General features: G+C 32.6%; 1 pseudogene; it reads right to left on the reverse strand.

Moving 5' to 3' along the window:
* Positions 1 to 363: 363 nt before the first annotated feature.
* LOC145249801 (5S ribosomal RNA) lies at positions 364 to 480 on the reverse strand (annotated as a pseudogene).
* Between the last annotated feature and the right edge of the window lie 7337 nt (positions 481 to 7817).

Here is a 7817-nt window from a genome sequence, read left to right on the forward strand (position 1 = left end):
CCACGATTTCGAATTTTTCTGCATTGCAAAGGAGTCATGGAATTGATAGACATATTAAATGAAATGAATTAGCATATACTATTACGCATTTTATGTAAGAATGAATATATATACATACACACACATTATATATATATATATATATATATATATATGTATATATATATATATATATATATATATGAAGGCTTCCTTCAGTCTTGACAGACTATGGATACCCACTGTAAGGGTGCCTGCGCGTGAAATTTGTGTGGCAAGACTTGCGCAACCTCTAACCACGCCTCTCCTGAGTCAACATTGTTGCATACCAGTGGCAAGTTGAGGTACAAGACGACTGGAAACAATGCCGAGATAAGCGGAGAGCACATACAGCGCCTAGAATTCCCAAATGGTCACCCATCTGGTATTAGCCAGGCTCAACGTTGCTTAACTTCGGTGATCTGACGAGAACCGGTGTGTCAACGTGATTATGCCGTGTGTGTGTGTGTGTGTGTGTGTGTGTGTGTGTGTATATATATATATATATATATATATATATATATATATATATATATATATATATATATATATATATATATATATATATATATATATATATATATATATATATATATATATATATGGGAATTCTAGGCGCTGTATGAGAGTTAATGAAACTGGAAACACGCGTGTACGTAGATTACTGTTTTTAAAAAGAATAAAAAAATAAATAAAAAAATTATATATATATATATATATATATATATATATATATATATATATCGAAGCTAGATTTTAGAAAGTCGCCCTAATTTGTTTTGACGTATATATAATTTTTTTATTTATTTTTTTATTCTTTTTAAAAACAGTAATCTACGTACACGCGTGTTTCCAGTTTCATTAACTCTCATCAGCGTAGCTCAACTGTTTCTAGGGATCGAACTTAAGACTATGTTTCCACAGTCCGTTGCCCCAACCGTCAGGCAACGGTGGAAACATAGTCTTATGTTCGATCCCTAGAAACAGTTGCTACGCTGATGAGAGTTAATGAAACTCAAAACACGCGTGTACGTAGTTTACTGTTTTAAAAATAAATAATAATATTAAATATATATATATATATATATATATAGTCATCTACATACAGTACTGTTTTGCTGTTTCACAGCTCATCAGTGCGGCTAGACAGGCAACTGCCTCAAGCCAGGATCGAAACCCAAGCGTCCAAATGCAAATCAAGGCTTTTCACCATTGTGTTATACGGCTGCTGCTTTGTGGGTAATGAATTAACGATGTTTTGACATCGTCCAAATGCCTCCGCTCGATTTGTTTACACAAAGAGCGTCGCTTAATACATTAATGGCACTTTTTTTACATAGACATAACCATTTATCAAGGCCCAGAAACCACTCGAGGATAAGAGTTAAAGAGTGTACAGTAATCAGGTGGACAATACAGTAATCGTTAGTTTTGGAAATTCGGTAAATTTGTTAACTTAAGTGGAACGGTTCATTAAGAACTTGTTTACGTTGGACTTGAAGACCACCATATTATAGTCAGCTGAAAAAGACAATTCCACATCGTGCAGTTCTAAGAAAGAAGCTTTGTTCATGGAATCTACGTTTAGGTTTAGGCACAGATAAAGAGTGGGGGAAATTATTGATAGTGTTTTCAGCTAGACGAGTGTTTCTTTTGAAAGTTTAGCGAGGGGGGCCCATAGATTGAAGCGAGGGGGGCCATATATATATATATATATATATATATATATATATATATATATATATACACGACTCCCGGCACTGATGATTCTCGAAAAGATGAAACACTAGTGTCTGAAGGTATAAAAAAGTAATAATTATGTCAGCCGCTTTAGGAACTTGATTCTAATTGTCAAGCATTTTACGTTGAAATGAAAGAAGTCAATCACTTAAGTTCACGTGCGCAAATAATGATGTGCAAATAATAAGGTCACTCTGAGCCGTCTTGAATGACATTTCTGCTTTATATTAATGTAAATTTCAACTATATTTCTCGCGGTGGTTAACGTTGCCTGAACTGTTTGTTCCTTGCTAATGGAATCAGAGATGGCTCCGTGGTCGTGTTCGAATCTCCTGACGGGTGGTATTCGTGATTCGTGACTCTATGCACTGATGATTCCCGAAAGGATGAAACACTTGTGCCTGTACGCATTAAAAATGATTATAGTAATATATATATATATATATATATATATATATATATATATATATATATATATATATATATATATAGGGTGGGTAACCAAAATTTACATTATTTTATGACAACACTTTAACAACAAAGTATGACTAATAACGTTTTTAAATGGTTACAACAATTAATTTGTCATACAATAATGCATAAGAGAAAATGATTTATTTAATGTGTCTTCCTTCTTTCTCAATAACTGCTGTCACACGTCTCCTGAAACTTGCACATGTCTTCTTCAAATACTCGGGAGACAGCTTATTCCATTAATGTGTAATATTATCTTTGAGAAATTCGACATTGCTGTGCGATGTTCTACTGATAACATGTTCCAAAACGCTCCAAATAGAATAATCCAGAGTGTTTAGGTCTGGGCTAGAAGGTGGCCATAAACATGACTCCCAAAAATTACTGAAATTTGATTTGACAAAGTCTTGTATTTTTCTAGCTGTGTGAGCCGGAGCACTATCCCGTGTCCATACATAATTTCAATTTTGATAGTTTGTTTTGAGCCATGGCAATACCTGATATCTAAAAGTTTTATAGTAAGTGTCAATATTGATTTTCTCATCAGATTTGTAGAATTTTATGGGCATCTTCTTTCCATCAGAAGCTAAAACACCAAAAGCCATAAGCTGAGCAGGATGTTTTGTCCTGAATGTCCCTTTAACCTCAGCTGTTTATGCTGCGATGTAGCTGTCATTTCTACGGTTCAGAACAGTATTGAAAGTGAAGATATTTTCATCGGAAAAGATCATTACAATAGAATGATTTTTCTTAAGCCATGTAGTAATTTTCTTGCACCTTTCAAGCCTTTTTTCTTTTAGAGCATTTGTCAACAATTGTTTCGGCATTCTTGTATATGACCTTAAGGTCAAATCATATTTTACTGCATTTCTGACGGTCTTGCTGTCCACCTTAAGTTCACTTGCCATTTTTCGCATGGGTTACATTGGATTTTTTTGAATCTTAGATTCGAGAGTTCTGATAAATGTTTTGGTACGTTTTTTGTTGCTTCCTCCACTTCCAATCTTTCTAGTAATAGTTTTTCTCTTAGGCATTTTCGTCTTTACGCTATAAACTGTTTTTTTCGAACACTTCCACAATTCCAGATGTCTCCTTCGGTGAGACGTGTGCATTCAGCAAATCACACACTCGTTGACGTTTGACCTCCCGATTGCTCATATGGGTAAACATTTCTGAAAAGAGATGGATAATAATGGTAAATATAGTTATGACATCAATATATGTTAGCTTTTAAAACAAGTGGCGCAATTCTTACTGAGAAAAGACAACTGTAAAATTTGCTTCCCTACCCTATATATATATATATATATATATATATATATATATATATATATATATATATATATATATATATATATATTGTGTACAGAAAGTTGTTAGTTGAGACAGATCATTGGTACCGTCGGTGTCAAGCCCGATAATAAGGCCCGTTTAAGGTATCCTTATCAAGCTCTCTTCAGCCAATAATCGTCTCGGCTGCGGCTGAAGAGAGCTTGATAAGAATACCTTAAACGGGCCTTATTATCGGGCTTGAAACCGACGGTACCAATGATCTGTCTCAACTAATAACTTTCTGTACACAAAATATAAATACGCTCTTACAATTTGGATTTTCCTTTTAATTGAGCACTCTGCTGGAATTCTTTTTCCAAAAAAACTAATCATATATATATATATATATATATATATATATATATATATATATATATATATATATATATGATTAGTTTTTTTGGAAAAAGAATTCCAGCAGAGTGCTCAATTAAAAGGAAAATCCAAATTGTAAGAGCGTATTTATATTTTGTGTACAGAAAGTTATTAGTTGAGACAGATCATAAAAAAAAAAATAATTATATATATATATATATATATATATATATATATATATATATATATATATATATATATATATATATATATATATATATATAGCAAAAATGATAATTAGTAAAAACCTGAAGATAGTGCTCAATACTATTGGAGAGTAAATATATATATTTTTTAATTATCGTTTTATCTGCTTAGTTACACGTGTTTCGATTACCGAATCGTATCAACGATTCAATAACTCCATCAGACTTTATAGAAATAATTATCATGATTAGGCAAATTTTCCTAATCATAATTATTATTTCTGTAAAATCGGATGAAGTTATTGAATCGTTGATACGATTCGGTAATCGAAACACGTGTAACTAAGCAGATAAAACAATAATATATATATATATATATATATATATATATATATATATATATATATATATATATATATATTATGTCTTTGAATCTTGGGGAAAAGGGTGCAGTATTTGAATATTATGTTTATCCAACGCAGCTTCGATATTAATTGAAGTTAATCACGCCATGATTGATTGGGTAAAACATATCTATTTCACAAGTCGTAAGAAAGGATCAATAAGATTGAAACGTATTTTTCTTCCTTTCCTTCCTTGTTCAGCTGAGCCGAGAAGATAAATCAGCAAGTGGGAACGAAAGCCATCGAGAACGCCGCGCTCAGCTGTTGTAGAGCTCTTGATCAATGCTAAGCCTCTTTACTTCTGCCTGCATGCGACTAGGACACGAAGAAAGACGCATAAAAACGGGAGATTTTAATCCCAAATCCATATCACTAATACCATGTACACTTTTGCGGCTCTCCAAAACACTGTCTCAGTTTAACTCTGCTAAATCAGCAGTGAAAATTATGAGTACTCTGTATAAGACATTGTTAAACTTGACGTATTGAACATTTGACGGTTAAGATAAAATCAAGTAATCACAACATGAAATATTTTCGGCCACTCTAATTAGTGATTACTATTAAATATTTTTGCCGGTGTAAGGTCAGAGAGAGAAATAACATAATAATACTAAGTATCCTTTTACGACTTGCAAGTATGGCTTGTTTGAGAGAGTGATTCGACTCGGAAATATTGTAGAAATCTACGGATTTTAATTAAACCGATTGATAACATCGTAGATTCAATAAGCAGAGCTTCTTTCTCAGAAGTGCACGATTGTGGAACTCTCTTCCATTCGCCTGTTTCCCACCTGACTACAACTTGGATGTCTTCAAGTCCAACATAAACAAATTCCTGACAAACCGCCCCCTTAAGTAAGACAGTCTATCAAATCTCCAATACTAATGATTACTACAATACTATCTCATTGGTTACTGTACACGCAATAACCCTTATCCCTGAGTGGCCTCCGGGCCTTGATAAGTGGGGACCCCCATGTAAAAAAAAACAAACAGACCATGCATCGGGTATTGGCAGCTGGCGTGACTATTTTGGATTTATATGTTCGTTTTCCTATAATAAGTTTTTATAGAGGGGAAAATCGATATTATTTTATTAAATAGAGATTAAAGACTCAGGCAATGAACGCTATGAACGTAACGATATATATATATATATATATATATATATATACGTGTCAGGTCATGTCACATGCTACTGGTACCATGTAACCCAGTACTACCTGCCTCATGGTCGGGTCACCGGCGACTAAACTGGTTCCCCCACCAGACTTGTTTGGTGAGGAGGGTGGCTACTCTCCCTGAAGGATTAAAAAGAATACCTTCCAAAGGGCGAATGAACTCTTTTTGGGGGTCAACGGCCATCTAGCACCGTGTGTGTTTGTGTGTGTGTACGTGTGCGTCGGGGTGGAAAGGGTTCCCGTAAGCCATGGTGAAGGCAACCTTTCCAGGAAAAGAAAATCTCTAATTTTAAAAAAAAACATAAAGCGGGAGACCAGTACCCGCATTAAGCTGGTCTGCATTTTAACTTGTTGCTGGCTATCTTGCTCTTGCTTGTTGTTAGATCTCAACATTTTGAACGGAGAGAGAGACTTAGCTGTCGTACAAAGCTAAGACTCTGTAACATCATCTGTGTATAGATACTCCCTCACGCATTTGTCTATTAAAATGGTCCTGTGGCGATGGAAGTCATTTTTGGGCTCGTGTCTGAGGGAGTGGCACTCGTCTGGCAAGATGTTGCAATCATCATATATATACATATATATATATATGTCTTGCTATCTTTCGTAATGCCTGCCCTATTTTTGTCCTAATGTTACTATTTACTTCCCTAGATCTGCTCATGTTATGACATTTACATTTAATTCTTCGTTATGTCAACTTTTATGAATAACCTTAATGTAATTAATTTTTCCGTTGCTAATGCTTGATGATAGTAAACCGTATTTTTAATGAATAGTTCCTAATTTTTACTCATGTTCACCCCTTATAAAGCCTATCGCCACTTGAACATAAGGGCGACTATTGTGGGCCATGTCTAGAAAAGATTAACAAGTTATTATTTTGTGTTACATTTAAAGCTATAGTTTAGAAATTCTTCTTGAAATTCCAGGTATGTTAAGTTTTATGTGGACTGTTATCCCCATCTTCATTGTTGCTGTTATTTCACCCAACAACAACTATGAAGATAAGGATAACAGTCCGCAAAAATTGAATGCACTAATCAAATTATGAACAAAGAAAATGGCAGACAGAAATATGATTGTTATAATATATATATATATATATATATATATATATATATATATATATAATTAGAAAATATTTTTTTTCCTTCTTTATCTGCTTTTGAAGCATTATGTTAGTTTAAACTTGAAACTAATTACGTATACGTTTAGAAAGCTGAAAACAATGCATTTTTTATATATAAAGAAATGTATTTGCTTATATCAGATATATTTCGTTGCTAAACATCCCTATCAATATGGAGTCTGTTTTTTTCTCTTTTTCTTTTTCTTGACCGCATGGGGGAATTCTGCGTGTGGCTCGATATTTAAATAAAAATAAAAAGTCATATGCAGGGTGTCGCGCTAGCCGCGCAAAATTTCAATTAGGAAAGAAATTTTTTTTCTTCTTTATCTGCTTTTGAAGCGTTGTGTTGAAAATTGAAAATAATTACGTATATAAATGAATACGTTTTGAAAGCATTCGAATTATGAACAAAGAAAATGACAGAAATATAACTTGTTATAATATATATATATATGTATATATATATATATATATATATATATATATATTTGCACATCAAATTAAAATTATCCGATTTTGTATTGAAATATATATATATATAAGAATAACACAAAGTTCTTAACATAGCTCAATAGCTCAATACATGCCACACATCATATATATATATATATATATATATATATATATATATATATATATATATATATATATATATCGTGATTATCCATTATAAAGATTTTACGTATAGATATTTGAATATGGCTGTTCTATTCGGACAATTATAAATACACTTGCCTATGGAATATACATTCATATATATATATATATATATATATATATATATATATATATTTATATATTATAATACTGATAGTAATAAATTTAAGACAAAAGGAAACATAGGTATATATAAATTTACTTGCCAGTTCAATAAGGAAAAAGGTAACACAGAGTAAAGTAAAGGTAACAGGAGTTATAATAATCATTTATACCTAGGCATTCCGAAAAAAAATGAATAATCCCACAAGATCTGATGCCTCTGCAGAATCCCTGGCACCCATCGCCAAATCAA

The sequence above is a fragment of the Euprymna scolopes genome, chromosome 28 (assembly GCF_053919585.1).
Source record: "Euprymna scolopes isolate OS-2025 chromosome 28, ASM5391958v1, whole genome shotgun sequence".
NCBI classification, from domain to species: Eukaryota; Metazoa; Mollusca; class Cephalopoda; order Sepiida; family Sepiolidae; genus Euprymna; species Euprymna scolopes.